Source organism: Chaetodon auriga, chromosome 7, assembly GCF_051107435.1.
Source record: "Chaetodon auriga isolate fChaAug3 chromosome 7, fChaAug3.hap1, whole genome shotgun sequence".
Lineage (NCBI taxonomy): Eukaryota > Metazoa > Chordata > Actinopteri > Chaetodontiformes > Chaetodontidae > Chaetodon > Chaetodon auriga.
Genome location: NC_135080.1, coordinates 8,153,545 through 8,175,588, shown reverse-complemented (window position 1 = coordinate 8,175,588; position 22,044 = coordinate 8,153,545). Strand labels below are relative to the sequence as shown.

The 22,044-nt window shown below is 40.1% G+C and overlaps 1 protein-coding gene across 1 annotated transcript in view; it reads right to left on the bottom strand.

Annotated features, from left to right (window-relative positions):
* The window catches only part of lrfn1 (leucine rich repeat and fibronectin type III domain containing 1), a 135,876-nt gene that overhangs the window by 22,572 nt on the left and 91,260 nt on the right, over window positions 1-22,044 (bottom strand). Inside the window, exon 3 of the mRNA XM_076735761.1 lies at window positions 962-1,077. The gene's annotated coding sequence lies outside the window, so the exon portion shown is untranslated. The remainder of the gene's footprint in view (window positions 1-961; window positions 1,078-22,044) is intronic.

Genomic DNA, 22,044 nt, shown 5'->3' with positions numbered 1-22,044 from the left:
CATTATTATGGAAAGCATCATAGTCTGTTTCTACAGTAATTAATTGTTACAGTGACATAAATTTTTACAAATACTACTTTCTTTTGGCTGAAAAACCTCTCACTTCATTGTGTCCCTGCACTTCTAAAACCAAACTGACACAGTTTCTTTCCTCCCGTCATCGCCCTCATGAACTGTTAAATCAGACGTGTGCTGTCAGGAAAAACTCCCAGTACGTTAAGCCTGTAATATCAAAACATCTACTGTACTTACAAATAATGTGCATGACAGGGTTATATACAGACTGTGCAATAACATATACATATTATCCATTACTGTCAAATGTAAATCTATGCAGACTGTATATACTGTCCATAAACCACCTAATGTAGGCATATAAAGTTACTTACTACATTAGTCATGCAATATTTATCCTGTACACTCCCACACAGTATTTGTAACCCTGCAGACACTGCATGTTGTCGTCCATTTGTTGTTTGTATACGGCACATATTTCTCATATCTACTTGTCTGTACATAATAGCCATAGTTTTATGTTTGCTTATCTCTGTTAGATGTACAGTAAATGTAGCATTCTGTGCACTGTGTGTGAGAGCAGTGAGAGCTGCTGGAAACCTGAGTCAGAGCCTGCCTAAACATACCTGGCCTATAAAGCTGGTTCTGATTTGACGAGCTCCACCCATATGGCTGTTTAAACTGTGTACGACAAATGCTGCTGCTGCAAGAACGAAAGCGCATCTGCAAATCTGACCCAGTTCTGCTCTGCACCTGTAGTTTCTGTAGTCCTTTCTGTAACGAATTCCCAGAGGTGATCTACATAGTACTGCATCTTCAATCTGCTGATGCACCACTGCTAGCACAACAGTTTCAGCATAGTTACAGTGGAGCTGCCCCAGCTCAAGGTGGAGCTGCAACTGCTCACAGTCAATACGCAGTGACTTGGAAAACACGACAAACTCACCAGATATCAAGCCCCGGTCTCCATCGCGGGTTTCATATCAGCATCCCGATCAGCTGGCGGTCAGAGAGTCAGAGCTGAGGCAGGCGACTCCCACTGGCGTCACAGTGAAACACCACCTAGAGGATGAGAGATGTGTTTAGTCATTTTGTTAGAATTAGGACATGTTAGAGCCATTTTGGGATGTTTATCATTCACGTCTAGACGGTATTCTGAAGGAGGCAACATTCCTCAACACACAAGAGAAGCAGTCATACATTCATAATCTCATTGACTGAGCTTGCTCCTTTTTCCACTTGGCAGCTTTGGGTGCGATATGAACGCTGATCTGATTATGAAACAACAGGAAAGAAGCATAAGCAGCAGGAGAGGCACCAGAAAAACAGAGTTGGAGATACCATGACTATGAATGTGTGTCCTGTCATTAATATTTCACTGCATCATTGTAGCTAAAGGAGAACAAAGTGTAAAGGGGAGCATAATGAAAAATTTATCATATTTTGACACAGCTTTGGAATTTATCTGAGCAAAACAAAGAGCGGGCGAGTCTTCTGTGCTCGTGATGAGATTTTTGACTGAGAAAATAAGGTGATTTATGCATCTGAATAATTACCGCATGCCTTAGCATACGGTTATTGCCATTATTCACACATATTTCATAAAGACGGATGAGGATGAGGTTTTCTGACTCACTTAAGAGGCTATTTTTACTGCAAAATTTTTCTTTCATCCTTACTTTTTTTTCCCATCTGAAACAGGAGAGAGGAGACTGTCAAGGTCACAAGCCTTCAGTTTCTCACTTGTCCCTAAAATTCAAAACAAGCTACATGACAAGTCGCAGCTCTGCCTGCAGAACAGGAGCACGCAACCCATGAGAGATTACCATAACGCTCGCATTTGTCTGCAGAGAGCCTTCATGCATTAAAAAAACACAATTCTCCACTCAGGTTGTTCTTCCAGCTCTACTGTACATCAATTTGTATTCAGAGAGGGGCTTTAGGCTTGTCACCTTCAGCTATTCATCCAGCCAATGAAGTATTTATGGCGCAAGCTTTTGCTTTTTTGATAAGTCATTCCAGTCCTTTTTAATTCATCTCGCGCTTGAGTCAGTGCTGTCATGTCAGAGTTTAAGGAATGAAGGAGAGAAACAAAGTAAGAGTGTAGGTGTCATGAGTTTCACAGTCTATCATTTCACAGTCTATCATGCAATGCATATTAACCGCTTCTACTCGTGTGTACGGTAGCGCCGCTGCCCACTCCGACAGCCAATTTGACAGAGAAGTGGCGTGACTGCAATGTGACACTGAGCGACCACTGGGAGGTGCATAAAGTTGTAAATTTGCTTCGAACATAAAGACCTTCACCCGTCCACAATGGTCTAACAACTGATTTTTCGGTTTTATCTTCGTTTCCAAGCATCAAATCATCACCTGGCCTGGTGTGATAAGTCCAGTGTCAGCCCAGGACAAGTCGGTCTCACTTAATCTCCAACATGGCTCCCCTTCACTGTATCAAACACTCCACTTCCCTGCTCCATTTTGCTCTCGCAGCCACACAATCTCACCTCTCTCTTTCTCTCTCGTTTTCTCTCCAGGCCCTTACATGAAGTGAAAAGACGGAACAAAAATTTCCTCAGTGCCAGGCAACTTTGGCCAAAGGACATACTCCGTCAAGTCATTATCCATCACGGTGATTCCCTCCTATCGGGGCAAGACAAAGACAGTTGTTAGGGAGACACTCATCCTGCTGTGCTGCCAGCTTTGTTACTTAAAATACTCCCGTATGACAACAGCAGCAGCTGAGACTTCTTTACCTCACTACAGTTATATTCTGTCTGTCAATCCACACAGAGACGACCTGATGTGTGTGGAAGGCAGAAAAATGAATTCCGGTTGCACGAATGATAAAAAAAAAAAAAAAAAAATCTCGACCTTTTTCTTAAGAAAACAGCCTTAACCTTGAAATTCATCAACATGCTCACTGAAAGATAAGCAACACTGGCAGCAATATGTGTTTTATGGGCATAGTCTTTGATTGTAAATAGTCATGAATGCACGTACATGCAGTGAAAGCATTACCTGTCCAATTCCACAATTATCCTGCTTAGACAATCGTAGAGGCAGGTAAATATCATTTTATCAGAATGTGAAAGGGAGATATCTGAAGCAAACCTTATAAATGATGATTCTGAAACTCTGCCTACAGCAAGAATCGGGAAAAGCAGATCAGAGCAACATGGATTTATCTAAAGATTGGAATATAATGCAGTTCTTAGTTTATACCTTTTGTCCAGACACACAAGATTATAAATTACAGGTTTAGAAAACAATGTCAGAGTTATCTTTCTACTGGCTAAAAGAGAGGGAGGATTTTTTTTTCTTAGATATCAGCTCTGCAAAAGCAGCAAAAGAAAAAAAAACCTTCAGGCATCTCATTACATCACATCCTGGTGACCATCTAGGGAGACAAAAGCAAGCCTTGGAGCTTCAATCAATTATAGATCTGAGTAAATGCATTCATATTGGATATAGTCGCCTTTCTTTGTGCTCCATTCCACAGATATCGACAGAAGTGACGGCAATTCCTGAGTTTATCAGCCGATAAGCGAGAACCCAAATAATTTAATAGACGGCAGCAATGTGGAAAAATAATTCCACCATAGGCATGAAAGGAGGTGTTTGTGCATTTACTTTCCCTCTGGACACCATTGAGGAGGTGGGTGAGAGGAGGATGTTAGCCAAGCTGACATTGATCATGGACAACCCATCCCACCCCCTGCATGAGACAGTGGGGGGTTTAAGCAGCTCCTTCAGTAACAAACAGCTGCATCCAGTCTGTAAGAAAGAACGCTACCGCAGGTCCTTCATCCCAACAGCTGTCAGACTCCAGCATCATGTCATGTAGCACTGTGCTGATGCCGTCTCTCTCAATTCTACATCATACACCTGCTTGTGGTTTGCACTACTGTTCACGGCTGATATACGCTCTAATGCTAATACCTGCTCACATTTATCCATTTCACCTGGTGCAATTTCTAAATTTCTGAGCTGTATATTTCTCTCAACTGTGCAATAACACTATTTATTATCCACATTGGCAACTGTATTGTTAGAACCTGTTGTGCATATACATATACCTAGTATCTCCCAAGTGAAATAGTATTTTCTCCCGCGCAATAGCATTTCTCATAGTTGTTTTACTTCTATATTTTCTTTTCAACCTCTTTATGCCACTGTGCTTGCTTTTTCTAACTTGCTGACTGTAATGACTAAATTTCCCCGGTGTGGGATCAATAAAGTCCTATCTTATCTTATCTTATCTTTACTACGGACTTTAATTATTTTCAAATTGCCTGACTGGAGTAAACTGGGGGTTTTGGCTAGAATTGAATTTTTCAGCAAATGCCTCCTTTCCTTAGCTGCAGTGATCATAGTGCCTGTGATGAAGACATGCAGTAAAGCGGCCGCAGCTGTAACACGCTTATTAAAGGACACTCTCAATGTCATCATGACTCAGCAGTGGACTGACAGAGCCACTCGTTCAGGAAGACAGCGATGCTGTTCGGAGGTGTAGAGTAGCCTGATAGCTGTCATAACTGTGAGGTCAAACTCATCCTCAGCAGATCTGGGAAACCGAATGCCATCGGACCATTCCTCTTTTCCCCTGGCTTTACAGTAATTTACTCTTCATGTCAGCACTTTGATTAATGGAGTGATTTACACACTGGATCATATACGCTGCACAGCAATGTATCAATCATAGTGCTGTATGTATTCATGGCTTTTCAGTGACTGTGTTGTAACAGCCTAATTACAGCTATCTAATAGGGGTGTATGAACAGCAATGCCCTGAAACTGTGACTGTATGGACCTACTGCTTTTTATTACATCAGATTTATACAGTTTATTCACTGGATGCAGAATTCCAACAGTCAACTGCAGGCAAACCCCAAAAAGTGAGCTGATTCCTGAAGAGCAGCAGCTGTTCTTGTCTGAGCCGTTTCCACTGATCTAAAACACCTTCAGACTCTGAAGAACGCTCCTCTCCCACTGGCCCGACCCAAACCAAAGCTGAGCTCTTTACTCGCAATGAGACAAAAACAGATTCAAGGAAAATTGCTTGCAGGAGCAGTTTGATTGAATACTTAGCTTTTTATTAGCTTCTACAAACCTTTGGCATTAGAGGTCAAGAAAAGATGAATGGTGCGTGTATGTGTGTTCTCCAGCCAATCAATACTCATGAATTTGGTGCTGCTAGAGGGCAAAGTTACCAGCTAGAAGGCCTGGAACTGCAAGAGCAGGATGGGAACAAAAAACCCCATTTTCGGAGATAATTAGAACTTGTTGTACGACCGTGATTCTAAAAGAGTTGGGATGCCGTGTAAAACCAAAATAACCAGAATGCAACCGCTTGCAAACTGTGTTTACCGGCAGCGGTTTTATGATGTGACTGTGAGCTCATATCGTAATATCCTAACATGTATTATTATGTATTATGTTGAGGTCCTCTGTAACGCATTAGCTGCAGGCGCACATGAGACTTCATCCAATCACATCAACACGGGTTGAGTTACAGATCCGAACAAGCAATTGGATTTCGCTCATATTACTGTAAAATCCTCAGATCCAGATTTGGAGGGGGGTCTCTTTGCACTGTGATTGGAACTCTCTAATGCAGTTCAACGACAGTGCAACTAGCAAACTCATGATTATTTTCATTAGAGATAGAATTATAGCATTTATAATCACTATATAAACACTTGGTAAATTGCTTATTTTGCTATAATGTAGCTGCAAGCAGATCTGAGAAGGTGTGTCGTATCAACAGGTAATATATTATTACAATTATTAAAACAGTATAAAATTTACAAACTTCTTTACTTATGGTCATTTGCGAGCTTGTTTTTGCACACGCTGCTCTGTGGAAGATCTTTGAGATCATTTTGGCTCCGCTTAAATTAGAATATTTTGGGTAAGAACTGGACATGTTTTCAATATACGATCAGCCAAAATCTTGTAAAACCTCATAGTAGGTCATAGCTTACTAAACATCAAACATCCTAATATGTTATTAATCCAAAGCAACTGGCGAGGGATGAATCATTTAATCTAAGATTGCAGGGAGTCGATATGAATAATAAAGTTAATTTTGCCTTTGAGAGTGTGGGCATTTTCATGCTACAAAATGAAAGGGAAGAATGTGAAGTGCATTCGTAAGTCCTTTTTGCTCCTTCAGGAGACGAATTCCAAAGTAAGACATCAAGTTAACTCTTGATCTTGAAAACAGTATTTTGACCTGAACCTAAGGTTATTACCATCTTTACCGGCTTTTTCTGTAACTTTTACCGATGTCACACGGTCTTCACTTGCAGGGCTTCTTGTCTATCTTGGTCTCTACTGATTTCACACATCAAAGTCTGATTACAGGTCTTCAGGAGACCAGAATGTGTGGAATAAAGATGACAATATGTCTGGTTCTGCTTTCATGAGTACGACAGTTTTACAGGAGCCCAGTGCTAAACGGTGGAGTGAATACAAACACATGATACAGGTGAGAAAGCTTCTGTTATACCAGGGGATACTTTCACATCCTCACTTCTCATGTGCTGACAATAAATCAGTGTCTCAGTGTTTGCTATAAAAAAAAAATATCAAGCTATATTTTCCCCAAAGAACAAATTGCTCCGTAGGATTAGATTTCACATTTCCCTAATTCCCAAAGGATGCTTTTGCAATGTGGTTCCACCAATTACGTATGTAATCCTTCCACAGGCAGGTTTGTAAATCTTAACGCAGTGTGTGCAGGTTCTGGCACCACCATCAGACTGCATGGTGCAGTTTATGGAAATTTTCGGCAGTGTGACATGTTCATGACACATCAGCAGGACAGAATATTATGAGGGCTTAGGTACATAGCTGAACAGTAGCAGAGCCTACATGTGGCTGTGAGCGTACACAGGCACATGAGATTAATACGAAGTCCCACCGCACGAGCAGCTCTTATTAAAACCTAAAACAATAACTCATCGGAAGATTTTTTTTTTTCTGTTGTTTTCGCTGTGCCTTGTTCTGGACTTGCTTGGGTGAATATTCATATCTAACATCATTAACTCAGCAAATGTTGCAAACAGCAAGAATACAAAACAGCTCATGATGAAGAATGGTACAAATTTAGATCACCCGGTGCCTGTTTTTAAACAGCGCGATGTGCTATTGCTGTCTGCACGTCTCATGCCATTAGCATGCGCCATCACTTCGGTAATAGTGTCACTTTGATCATTTTGTGCAGCTATAATAAGAAAAGACAGGTCTGATATACTAAATGAAGGTTTTACAACTACCTCTCCTGCCCCATTGAGCTTTAACCTGAGAATGCAAATCAGCTTCATGAAAACCAAGTGATTTCATGGTTCACTGACTGCTACATAAGCATATGGTAGACTCCAGGAAAATGTATCATAGACGAAGGGGTTTACATATGAATCTTACCTTAATCCGTAACTGTTCATTTTGTAATCACTCAGTCATATTTAGTGCGCTGCACATCTGTGCTGCAGCGTTACTGTGTGCTGCATTGTACTCTCTGGCGTCATCTAAAAACTGGGAGGTGAATTCGAGCAACTTTTTCCACACGGCTACATTACGCCATCAGCGTTTACAGTATGCGATAAAGACATGGTCCTCTGTTCACAAATTCAAGCATGAAGATTACAAGGGCTTAGTACGACAAGCATTAGCATACTATGCTATTACATACAAGCCTCTAAGAAGGGCTGTGAAAGAGTAACAGAGCTGCCTTTAGCTGGTTGAAATTTTTGTACATTATAATTGAATACTGAAAAAAAGCTGCAATAAAGTGTTTGCACCTTTTGCTGTATAATCCTTTTGTAGAGATGAATGATTCGGAGGGGATTTGAGCAGGCTGCAAAATGAACTTTTTTGTCCACCGGCCAAATGACGAGTGAACATTTAAATTTCACCAGCCACTCAATGGATTTGCATCGGTTTTTTTGGCTGGTGAGTGAATCCACTTGCATATTTTACCAGCATTTGGATGGCGGCTGGCACTAATTTTGTGCCCTGACTCTGAGTCAACAATTTTGAAGGCTGAGGAGAGGAAAAAAAAGGTTTTATTATTTTTACTATCCCCTCTCACTCAATAAAGTGGGAGGGAAAAACCATTTTACAGAGCCCCAAGCACGAGCGTAATTTGCTAAATGAATGTGACAACTTGTCTGTAAACAAGAGCTGGAACTAACTATGAATCATACTGACTAGCCAGATATTTCTCCTTATTTACCATCTGCAAATAATGTCGGAGTTGTGCCCGCATGTCGCCAGAGCTGTCAGTTTGACAGGTTGTGGAGGTGGTGGCACAGCAACAAAACAGGTTAAAAAACAAGTGCTCTTCATTTCCTTCCCCTGGTGAAAACATCCCAATTCTCTCTGGTAAATACTCCAGCTTCTGTAATTTGTGTTTCATTCTTGAATTTATTGGCAACTGTAACAGGATTTGTCTGTCAGGAGGAGACTCAGATGAAGAGACCAAACGGGGGGAGAGGTTTGATAAGATTGTTTCCAATATGTCAAAGGAGAAATATGAAGAGCTTATCTGATTTCCTCGGCTGACTCTCATTTCACTGGTGCTGAATCCCAAAAATTCATTCATTTCATTGGTCTCATTGGCTTTCCTATAACACAAATGAAATGAACTAAGCAGCAGTATAAAAACACTGAAGGCTCAACTGCATTAGGTTGAGAGTTTGAGTTGTGCCTCTGCAGGCCATTTCATTTCACCTGTACATTGTCATTCACAGTAGTGATTTACATGTTAAACAGTGGCACATTGTTTCATATGTCATACTGACTACATTTATCAGCAGTTATTAGTTCTTCCTGCAGGCTTTAGTTTCTGTGCTGTTACTTTCCTGTGTCCTGACATCGCCACAGCAAACAGAAAGCTAGGCACTGATTTATCTTCCGACTAAAGCCAGAGCATTTGGTCAGAACCAACTCAGCTGGAGTCATGTGGGAGCTCAAAACCTGAGCTGTAACTTAAGTGTTATCAGATATGAACTGTGCTTTTAGCCATGCCAGCAGCATGGATCTGTCGGTCCAGCTTTGTGTTCTGGACTGAAATATCTATCCATGCTAGCATGTTGACATTAGCATTTAGCTGAGCATCAAGCACGGCCGCACAGAGCAGCTAGCATAGCTTAGCATAATATTAATTTCTTCAGTTTAATGTAATGTACACTCTGCTGTGACCCTTTCAGCGAAGGCAGCGATGACTTTAAGCACAAGAAATGTGTTTACCTTCTTAACATTTACCTGAAACCCCAATCTGTCTCCTTAGGTGCTTCTGTTGCCTAAATCTAACCACACTCTGGTGTCAAAGAGTTACCTGTGAGCATAATCCAGGCTGAATCCCATGAATGGAAATGTGAAACTGTTCACAAGCGTTCACATTGAAGTTAGAGTGATTCGTTTTTCACCTGCATTGAAACGCAGATAATTAAAACCCTTAATTTGCACTGTGTCTCCTGTGCTCGACTTTCTTGGTTCCTCATAAATACATGAGCACATTTTCACAGTCGTTCAACAAATGACACAGAACTGACACAGAAAAGAAACTTCTAGGAGGTTACAACAAAGTCTCACTGAGCGTCTTAGAAGTGGAAAAAACTCCCCAGTTTCTTAAAACAAATATGACAACCACCAGCCTCAACACATCAACTATTAATCACATTTGAAGCTGTGTGCTTAAAAGTGAAACACTCATAACACCTGACTGCCCCACATGGTCTTGAACTACACAATCAAAGGGAGCTTTCACACCAAAACAAAAATAAGAGTGAAGAGTTAAGTTCATTAAGAATTTAACAGGGGGCAGCTTTCACGTATTTCACCGTAATCTTAAATTGGGTTTCACTCCACGCATCAACAGTTTTTAGGTTTTAGACTGGAGCATTCAACCTCTGGAGCACATCAGGAACCGAGCACTTCCTGTCTTTCACTGCAGAAAAAACAGAAGATGACCTGATCCCCTCTACTCTCATATTACTGTTAACTCATTGTTAATTCACTGCATGTGGATTTTCATCATTTACCATTCCAAGGTTTCACTGATTACAGTTAAAACTGGCTGAACAGATGCTCCGTCAATCCATAAATAAAGCTGAATGTTCAATTTGCTTCAACTTTAAAATGCAATCATTTCTATTAAGTGTGCATTTCTGGAGAAAAGTGAAAGTGAATTTCCACCGGTCCATAACTGTAATGCATATTCTCGATGCTGGTTCCCATGTTTCTGATTCTATGCAGTCGGGTACATTTATCTCTGTATGTATTATTGATATACTTGGGAGATAATATTACAACAAGGTCTTCGGGATCCATCCGGCTCAGATGGATAGCTGTTTTTTCGTGACTCTCACTGAGTCCTCTTGGTGCATTTGACAGTTGTAAACATATGTATACTGCTGGCTTGGCTGAGCCAGCCATCTATAATGGATATGGAGTCGTGTGGAGTGGAGCAAGTCACCTCTGGTGAGATACTGGGACTCTATAAAATGTTAAAATAGGCCTCTCCAAATATGTTCTGTATTTCCATGAATAATATCCAGAGCGTAGGCTGTGAAAATGTCAATCGCTCTCTGCCAGGCCCTCAGAGATTTTATCGTGCAATGAGAAAATATGTCTTTCTTAAATGTATGTAACTTGCAGATCTTCTCCACCTTGGTGGAGTCAGTGAGTATTTAATAACCTGGACTAAATCGTCTTCAGAACTTCAAGATGTGCAGTATGCTACTGCTGACAATACAGCACTTTTTAATATATTTCATACAAACTGTATACATCTCTGAGGATTTGGAAAAAGCAGACTCCCCAAACTGCTGCCTTCTAGGAATAATAATGCGCAGAAAAGTTAAAGCTGGCTTTTAAGACGTTCCACGGCACACGGACGGTTTTCCTTGAGCTCCCCTTGTTGCTGTTTGTGCTTGTGATTGCTCTGTTTGAATCCTTTTGATCTCAGCGAGGCAGTTGACACCACAGACCAGGTCATCCTGCCTGAAAGCCTTGAAAAAGGGTTTATGTCACAGTTACAGCCCTTCAAACGGCCCAGACATGACTTGCTGATCATTTCCTGCTGCTGGAGGTAGAGCAACACCTCGACCTGATTTCATGTCTGGTGTTTCCCGTGGACTGAGTGCAGCTCCTTCCTCAATTAAAAAGCTTTAAAGTTTCAAAGAGGTGTGATTTATTAATTAGAAGAAGTGTTCTGCCAATACAATAAAGAAAGCCAATACCAAATGTTCAATAACACCGTGGACAGTGGGGTTAATCTATTAAACTAATAATAATGAATGAACCTCTGACTCTGCCTTCTATTTTTCAGACCACGCTGATTTCCACTCTATTTAAATCTACTCTGCCTCTGCATTATAATAATACTGCATGATCCAACTTGGTTATTCATTTGCAAACACCACATCTATTCCCCCAGTGCACACCCACTGGTTCCAGCCTTTAAAAACCATTGATATCATGTTTTAACATGTTCGCAAAAAGAAAGATGTTCACATTCATTCGGTAATGAAATTATTAGGCCTGAATCGTCTGTCAAATTATACCAGCAGATTCACCGAAATGATTGGCTTGCAGATATAAAGTACTATCTGCAAACTTTCTGTGAGTTAATGATGATGAATGTAGGTTTGCTGAATTCCACCCACTCGGCTCTATTAATCGGATTCAACAAAGAACAAAAAATCTGCAGCCTTTCTGGAAATGCATGTTGGGTCTGAGCATCAGAATCTCGTTGGGTTTTTTTTTTTTTTTTTGCTCAGATCTTTTTCTAAGATGAAGATGTAAGGGCTGTTCCCTCTTGCTTCCTCCAGTCAAAGTACTGATAAAATATGGACTTTCCAACCTTGAGAAAATTATCCATGCTTTTATTTAATCTCATTCTCATCACCACGACTATTAACGCCAGCTGGATATGTGAAGCCAATCTGAAGCCAGGCCAACTAAGCCAGGTTCATATTAACCTTAATTTAGTGAATTTGCAGTCGGGGTTCCTTAGTTTTGCGGCTGATCTGTGATTTTTCCCTTCAAGGCTCTCTGATTCTGAAACTTAGTGGAGGAGTTAGGATTTAAAAATTATCAACACCATTTAAAATATCTCAAAATACATTTTTCAGACAGGCATGTTGTACATAATTAGCTTCATCCTGACCTTCTTATCTTAAATAATTCTCATAAAATACCTCTTTATGAGTTCTTTATTGACTTGCATTGATTGTTTTAATGATTGTTTTGTATAATTAGGCGTTATTAGGGCTTGGCTGTGGCAGGAGGCAGAGCGGATCGTCAATTAAGGCTGTTCACTCCATGCGACACAATCCAATCCAAGCATCCCTGAGCTGGAATCACAGGCCTTGCACAGCAGCTCGGCCGCCATCGATGTGTGAGCGTGGGTGTAAATGGATGAACGAGGGTGATTTAGTTAGTGTTTTTTCACTATCAATTAACCTCTCCTGTTATTATTTGTACTAGGGAGGGGTGGGATAAACAATATAGAGAGTGTATTGGTGTGAATTTGATTTGAATTTTGAGGTATTGTACTCTACTTAAGTCATTTTATGCTGTTTTATACTTCTATATCTAGGAGGTAAATGTTGTACTTTTTACTCTTTTTACTTTGCAGATTATTCATACAAAATTAAAAGCAATTAAAATGAGCTTCACCTGCAGCTGCAACACTAAAGTGATGATGAAGACATTAATGCATTAATAATTACAATCCTGTGATATATTACTCTGAAATGGCCTCTGCATAATGACTGCTTTTACTTTTTGTACTTTATGTATATTTTGATGCTAACATGCACACTGAGATGCTGCAGAGTTATTTTGAACTATGCAGATGAAGCCATATCAATTCCTGCAATACTGTAACCGAAGCGGAGTTACTTACTTTGACCTAATTTTGCAGTTTGAGAGTTTCATTGCGTTTGAGTTGGTTGGGGGAAAGAAACCTCCTCTCCCACTGTACTTGAAGGCAACTTTTATTTTCACTTTGTGCGGAAGTTAGATTTTGTGTATTTTTCATTTATTGTTGCAGTTTTGAACAATAAATGTTCTGAAAATACTTCTATGTGACTTGGTCTTTATACATTTGCTTGCATCTTACTCTGACTAAACAGTATTTCAAACTCTCAGTTAAGCTGCAGCTCTTTCAAGTTTAAAGAGAGGTGTTAAAGGTAATGCTGTGCATCCTAAACAGACGTTAGGCGCTAAATCATATGTTATATTTCACTTATGGAGAAGCCAACGATCTTCGTTTGTGCAGGTGAGAGCTGCTGTTCTTCCTCTGGCCATTTGAAGTTTGCAGATTCAAAACTATCCAGGAGGAAAACAAATTTGTGGGAGCTGTGTGATTTGTTTTAAGTGGAAAGTGAATCCCATTTTCTTTTGTATTGTACATGCTACGATGATTTAAGAGTTTAGATTTTCCATTAAATGCTCGACCGAGTTCTGAAATATTCTGGAATAGTTGCTCAGTTTTGAGTTTGCTAACTTTATCTCACAAGCCTGGAAAAGCACAACACAGACTTTTTATATAGTATTTACTCTCACTGTTACTTTTCATCTTGAATTATATATGACATATTTGTGCCACTGATTTAGACAATGTGACAATCTGACTATTTCAACTAGGTTCAACGCAGCTTTCTGCATCTGGCGTCTGTGGTTTTGTGCCGTCTTGTAAGCCAGTACTGTCTGGGAACAGATGGATGCATGAAAAAATAATAAAAACCTCACTCATTCATTCATTGCCGTCAAATGTTTTAAAATCCGTGCCGCTCCTGAAGCTACTATATAAAGCCAGGCTAGCAGAGAAGCCCACACATAGACTTGCAGTGCTGCAGACTAGTGCGTGACTGTGAAACAGAGCTCAACGATCAGCCCGTCCACTGGGAAAGAAGTCAGAAAGCAATGCCTCGGAGTGATGATGAGTAAAATATGTGGATGGTGCAGTGAACCATCTCATACATGTCACCTGCTGTAATGGTATTCGCGTGATTAATTGAAGTTAACATGTCTGGTTCTTGAAACTTAAACACTCAGGTTTGCTCTGCATATCTGATGAAAGGTCAGCTCCCTTCAATTTATTTGCCAAAAGCAGAGGACACAGGGGAACAAGCACAGGCTGGGAATTTAATCAGAGAGCCACCCTGATGCTGAAACCTGGTTCTGCGCTGTAAGCGGCCTGCTTCACCATGACATGCACATCTGAATATGGGCAATGGCGCATGACTAATGATCTCTGACTGTGACAAAGAAACTCCGCTCGTAATCTTGTGACAAGTTTTGTTGACAAATGTGTTGTTAGGACAGACAATGCTGATTATACAGACTCGAGGTCATTTCAGTTGCTTTAAAAACACGTTTCAGGATTAATAATGACACAATACTTACTTATTATCCTGCTCCAATCTTCACACAGAGAGGTGTTTCTAAAAAAAAGAGGTGGCCTTTTCTCATTTTGGATTCAGGAAAAACAATTTTCAGACAGAATCAAAGTGGGAAAGTGATTAGAGGAGTTATTGATCCATTTATTTGGGTAGGGTCTCTGTTAAAAGTGAGTGGACTTGACCTCAATTTGGGTCTGTAAGTCCTGTGATGACTGCACGCACTTGGAGAACAATTAAATAGACAACAGACGTTAAAAAACGATTCCCCAACCTGCAGTCTGCCTTTGGACGGTACGTACACTTCGAGGCTGTGGCTGACTAAATGACTTACACTGCGACACATAAGGTTTAGAGTAGGAGGGGGATTAGGTTTCATTTCATTATTGATAATATTCTTAAGTCTCTCTTACTGAGTTGCTATAATGTTTCAATCCTGGTAAAAATGGGTGACTTTGAAAGAAGACAATTGTATTTAAGAAAAGATTTGTCACAGCGGACGCACTACATTTCCAAGAGATGTATTGTATTTCACATGATGCACTGCACAACACTTTTTACTATAGAAGTCTACATTTATTCATATAAGATTTAACTCGTAGCAAACACTTGATGAGCAACTTTGTCGCAACAGAAGAGCAACTGGTGTTCCTGTTTACAGTGCAGCCAAACAAACTCGCTTTGTTTTAATAAAGAATTTGGTCATTTGGGCGTTTTCCCATCACAGCGGGATGGGTTACCTTCTTGTACCGTAACTCTGTTATATTAAGGATAATCTATTGTGATAAGAAACACATGAAACGCTGCCAACTGAAAATAAAGGCACAGCGAGAGAGAAAATTTAGCAATATAACACAGAGATAAAAGGATTTCCCTTGGCTAATATTTGACGAGGAACAGTGGCTCTTGCTCTGTTGCAGTGCAGGAGGCTCCAAAAATGATCTGAGGAGGCGACCTTTAACTAATGAGTCCCTTTATTAGGTGATGTAAAGAAATCTTTTGGATTCCAGTTCTTAGCTGCACACCGTTTCACACGTTTATTGGTATAAATCACAACGAAGAGAACAAAAACACTTCACAGGTTTATACTGTATGATCAATATGGAGTTTATACGAATGAGACTGTATGATGATACAAATTAACTGAGATTTGTAAAGCTTATTTGAAGCATATTGTAGAGCAAGAGGTGTTATGTGCATGTTATGTGCTTCCTGCCTCATGAAAACTTCACCTTGTTAAACACATTTTTTTGTTTTATCTTCCTCGTCGGCCTGTTTTTACCTTTCCATTGTTGCACACACGGTGGAACTGTGAGAAACAATATTCCGATGCCTCTGTATGTCCTGTGGTTACAGCCAAATTGACAATAGAGTTGACTTTGATCTTCCTGGAAGTACAGTCTGGTTGGATTACATGCATGTATTGTTTTCCTATAATCATTTGTGGATGTGAGGACAATTTGAGTCCAGGACATGAATGGAAGACGCCGCAGCTAATAATAGAAACAACTAAATGGAGAGGTAATTACTGAATTTAAATACTATGAATGGCTATTTCTGGAAAATGCCCACCATTAAAAGCATGAAAAAAAGAGCGTTTGTTTTCATACACATGATGAGGATCATAACTCAAACTTACGTCTGCAGCGAGTGTCACAATCTGCAGAGGCAGCCTGATATCCTGCAAGGATTCATTGTCGTACGCCATTTTCCAGTGTCATGATCATACATCTGCAAAAAAATTGACTGAGCCCTCAAGCGGTGTGGACAGCTAGTCACGGAGATGTAAGCGTTAAAACCCTAAGAAATGCTTCACAGAGAGGGCATTCAACCATCTCCCTTTTTTCCTGGCAGTCACCACAGCAAACCTCACATCAGCATGAATGAAGGAACAGCAGAGTAGAAAAATGACAAGCTGTGCTGTCTGCAGAGAGATGTCCTTCATGGGCTACAATACAGCAAATGGGGTTATTATCTATGACCACTGCATTCTGTTATTCCTCTCTCACCTGCTGACACCGTGTTGAAGAAGGAGCCATATTTCACCTTGTTATTTACATATATCTGTAATAATCCTCTGTGTTCCTTCCCCTTCACATTCATTTTGATATTCTAATCTACACTATTTATGAATACGGGCTTTGCGGCGTATACCCAGGACAGGCGGAGGGTAATGAATAAATTAAGCATTAGAGTGAAGGCAGTCCTACACCGAGGTCACATGTATTTTGCTGCCATTTTAAAACAGGCAGATCACCGAGGAACAAGGCAGAAGACTACGTCCAGTCAGATGCAAGTGAGCGGCTGTAAATGGGCGGCCATCGGGGAGCACCTGAATAATTTATAGCTCTCCTGGCTTTGCTGCACAATCAGGGGAGGTTTATTTCAAACAAAGGGAACACCGCGTCTGTCATGATTTGCTGTTGTGCTTTGTCTCACCTTGTCGTGTTTGTACTCCACATTTTCATCCACATTAGATTTATTTTATTTGATCCATCAAACTGCCGACATGCGGTTGTAATTGATGCAGCTGTTTGTGCTTCCTGAGGCGTTTGCAAAATAGAAAAGGAAAATTAAGAAAGCGTTAGTGGGTGTTGGGATCAGAAAGCAGAAAGCTGCATTTCGGCGTGCTCTTAATCTAACTCTCATCTTCCTGCAGCCCGGGACGTCCCGCTAGCTCTGTCTCAGGAGATGCCAGGTCTCACTGACACAATTCTCCAGAGAAACTCACAGCGTGAACCGTTAAACATGGCACTTCTCTAAAGCATCACACTGAGAGGCTGTTTGCCTTTTCTTACCGAAACTCAACCAGCACATTTACAATATTCTCTCTGCTGCAGTGGCTACAACATGTTATAAAAAATATACATTTGAAAGGATATAAGCAAAGGAAAACTAAAACCGCTTCATACAGAATGACAGCAGCTGTTTTTTCCTGTCGCCACATCTCCCGCTGCGTACGGCAACGCATCGTATTTCACTGCGGTTTTGATCTTAATCTACGATCCCGTGTCAGTGGCTGCAAGCTCAAATTACTATCTGAGTTGTCCTTGTTGGACGGTAAAGAGAAAGAAAGAGAGACAAAGTAGCTATTAACAGCACTGATACAAACAGCAACAAGCAACGCTCGAGTGCCTTTATGTATCATTACTGTGACCGTCACGTCACGAAGAGCAGTTTTCTAACTTTGTGAAGTTTAGCATTTTGTTCTCACGGTCTGTTGTATGTGCTTGTATGTCTCTGTTCTGTAATAGTTGGACTAGATTTTAGCTGTGTCCTCCCATATGTGCTTTGATGTTGTTTCCTCTGTATTTGTTCCTTTTAATGTATAACATCAAACTGTCCAGGCACTGCAGATCATAATTAGCCTTTTTTTTGCCAAAATTGGAACATTAAAATCGTACTGATTTTAATTAATGAGTGTTATTCCTAATATACACAACCCTGAGTCCAAAAAAGTTGGGACGCTGGATAAAACATAACCAAAAACAGAATTCAATCAAGAGCAAACAAACTGTGTTTACTGACAACAGTTTCACAAAGTGTTCCTGAGTGCACGTCGTAAAATCCTTTATCCAATCATGTGTTCACAAAGTGGTGAACCTCGCTCTATCCTCGCTTGTGAACGACTGAGCCTTTCCAGGATGCCCCTTTCATACCCAATCATGATACTATCCCTTGTTACCAATCAACCTGTTTACCTGTGGAATGTTCCAAACAGGTGTTTTTGGATCATTCCACATCTTCCCAGTCTTTAGTTGCTCCTGTCTCAACTAGTTTGAAACATGTTTTACACTTTTTTTGGGGATCTATCAATCTTGAATATTATGCCTATTTGAAATTTATACAAAATCCTCAAAGTCATCCCTCCTTCTTTCTTGCACAATACCCAGAAGTCTCTGCAAACACTGCAAAATGTGACCCCTCCCATGCCACGATGCCACCCGGTTACAGTGCATTCATCCCAACTCTGTGGCTCTGAATCTAGATTTTAGCAGACTAACTTTAGTATTAAGTATATGACAAATGTACAACGTAATAATCTTCACCAACAGATGAAAAATCACTACCTTTGTGTGAACGGGAAAGGTCATTAGAAATAATGCACGTCCCCATAATTGACTGCCTAATCAGTAGCTACTTAGGTAGCTGCACTCGTTCGGAGCATGGCTGAAAGATAAAGGACAGGAACAACCAATGCAAGACAGAATTTAAGGAACATTACTGCACACACTACTATTTCCTTAAGCATTAACTACTGGAAATGTGACTGAATATGAATACATTATTCAGGTATGAAGAGAAAATGGGCCCAGAACAAGAGCTGGGCGGATAAATCAGCTGATATAAGCTTATTGTAGATATATCAATATACCGTTTATGTATATGGGTGCATATGTATATACTGGTTCATATGTTGACTGATAAACAACAAGAAATGACAAACAGATTTTTAAAACCCCGAATATTAATATCACTATGGCCTCAAAAACCCAGTATCAGTTGGGCTATACAAACAAACCACAGCTGACTTTGTGAAGTGATATTTGTTTGTTTCCACTCGAAAACCAGAAAGAAAACAGAGCAACAGAGACTCGTGAAATTTATGCTAATCTTTCTTCTGTTTCTCAAATGTTTGTCTTTTTCTGTGAAAAAACTGGATACCTCTTTAGACCTCAGAAAATCCTTCAAATGAAACAATTTATGAGGAAAGAAATACCTCTTTGGACTTAATTCACAGCTGCACAGCTTGCACGAGGGGTTGCAAACAGACACTGACTGCCAGTGTTGGCATCCAAAGTAAATCCCAGTGGGAATGAATCTGCTGTATAGATGGATGCAAACACATTTTTTGTTGAATAAACAGATACAGACAGCAACTTTGCCTTCAGAAATGTTACGCTGTAAACGCTCATTATTTCTTAATGCTCTCAGCTGAATATTGGATTCGAACAACCTCAGGTTTATTACAATAAAACCCTGCGTGTTATCTCACCTGAGAGCTGTTGTCAGAAAGGTTTCTAAATTTGGCGACACCTCCGTCGGAGGTGGGCCAACTAAAACCGAGCAAATACAGACTGCGGCTGAAGCAGAATCAGTGGGATTTTCACATGTCACGTTATAACAAGGAGGCTGAAAGAGGCTGCTGATCCTCTGATAATACAGACACATAAGACTCTTAAGAAGGCCTGTCTTTGGAATGTAAATGTATGTGCCTAAAAATACTGTACTAAACAACACTACAAAGACAGAATACATGTAAACATAAGAGTGATAATAAATTAGCATATTTATTTGATCTTTTATGGAAACACACGTTTTTATATTGACTTAAAATTGAGAGGACAGTTTTACTTTTCAGTGTTGTTTTTAACAAAGATCCAGGAGGATTAGGTCCTATTTGCAGCTCGTCTTTGAGGTGTTGTTGCACTGCACGTGTGGGCAGCTCATGAGAGGAAAGTTTGCTCACCTCTCCATCATAATCTGATGTTCATCAAAGAGATCTATTTTCTGCCCCCCTTTGTACATTTTCACTGGACTGCAAACTCTGACAAAGTGCCTGAGTCAGTGCCCTTTAATGATGATATATGAGCATCATCTGAGGATGTTGTCAGATCAGGGGACGTGCCGTAGGTGTAAACCTGGGTGGTGACACGTGGAGAGTAAATAAAAAACACGGTATTTTTTTCCATTAATCAAAAAGATTATTTGTCTTTTGATGGAGTGTCGCTCCCAGAACATCTGGAAAAAACTGAAAGAAGCTCAAGGTGCTTTAGCTATGCCAAATTGAACTCAACACCGACTATTAACCCCCATTTTCTAATGTGTTTATCTGTAATTGGGGATGTCATGACTTAAGCCATTACCAGCAGAAGCGATCAGAGCAGCGCAGTAAGTTTATCAGCTGCAGAGTCACAAGGAATGTGTACTCATAAGATCTGATTTTCAGGCTCTTGCATGTGATACTTAACTGTGATAAATACAAAATATGATGACACACAGTTGAACAAATTTTCCACAAACTGATTTCTGGTGCATTTTCCACCATCTTCGTTGCTGCTGTAATGAAGATTAATTCACAAAACCTCTCACACATACACTCCGAAAAAAAAAGAAAAGGATTCCATTGTGTGTTGCTGTTGTTCAACTTGTATTGCTTTGACACACAGTGCGTTTTCGCAACAGCCATTTCTCAAACTGACATAGAATAAAGAAGGGTTGTGGCCTCCTCCTGTTTAATTATAGCGCCCTGAGAAAAGCAGCAGATGCCAACAAAAGACATCAAAACAGCTATTTGCATGAAGAGAGTCTAATTTCAAAATGACTCAAAAATCTATACTTTGGTGTGCTGGTATTTTCAGCGTGCTGGTTGCGCTCTCGTGGTGAAAAACGGTTAATCCAAGAGCGCCGCACTTTCACAGGATATCAGACTCATGTCAATTGCTTTTACTTGCTGCACGATAACACGAGGAAAAAGCATACTTGCTGAAGAACATACGACTCAGCTACAACCGACTGTGAGGACTGAAATCTCACACAGTTTAATAAAAAGTAATAAATGATAAGGTGACAAAAACGTATCCCCTGCATTGCTGCTTATAATCAGTCATTTATGAAATACCTTGCTTTGGGCTAATTCATTTTTATTAAGAATTATGTTATTTATTCTGATTCTTTATAGAAGCCACTGGGTAGATTTCTAACCTGAGGTGATGCTTAAGAAAGCCTTTGTCAGACTTAAGGGAAGAAGAACGGTTAAATAAGCACTTTAACTGCATCCCAAAGTACCAGCGCTAATTAAATTACATGATATTTCATTATTTACTTGCGTGTTTATTTCTGCTTTTTCCATCAAGTGCATTTGAACTTTTTGTTCACGGTGTTCATTGTGGCTGTCAGCGAGCAGTGTCAGAGATTAAGGGATGCACAGGCAAGCCTGATTTGTTTTGACTGCTGAAAAACCTGACAGAAAAGAAATAAACGCATTTGTTTTATGTGTTTGCAGTCTGAGCAGGAGGGAATCTAATCAAAACGAGACGATTATCAGTGCATTTGGGAGGACTCACTTCTTTCTTCCTTTATACTTTTTTTGTGTTCTCTCGCCATCAGTATCCTCCACAGGTCTCTTTGCACTACTGCTTAGTCCCTTTTGAACCTTCACATGCAGCATTCAAACACTTACCGTGTACCTTTGTGCTAGTAAAGTCTAACAATGTTTGCAAATGTTTTTTCCCATAAAAAACGACTCCATAAAGCAGACACATTTGCACTAATATGGACAACAGGATGCTAACAAATGCATGAATCAGACCATGGAGAGACATGAATCTGTGCTCGCTCTGTGTTGAGCTCTGTCCCGTGCAGTCGTTCTATATAAAACAGCTGTTAGAGAAGTACATGGACCTCATGTGCAATAATATGTCTGACATGTCAAACTCATTTCCTGCACTCAGCTTCCGCCAAGAGACCACAACCACCTCCTCAAAGACGATAATTAATAATCTCATGATCGCTTCATCAACGTTTAATTCAACATCACACACTAAAATCTTATGTGGGGCTAATTTCTAAAAGCTTAATTAAAAAAAAAAAATCTAAATACCTAAAT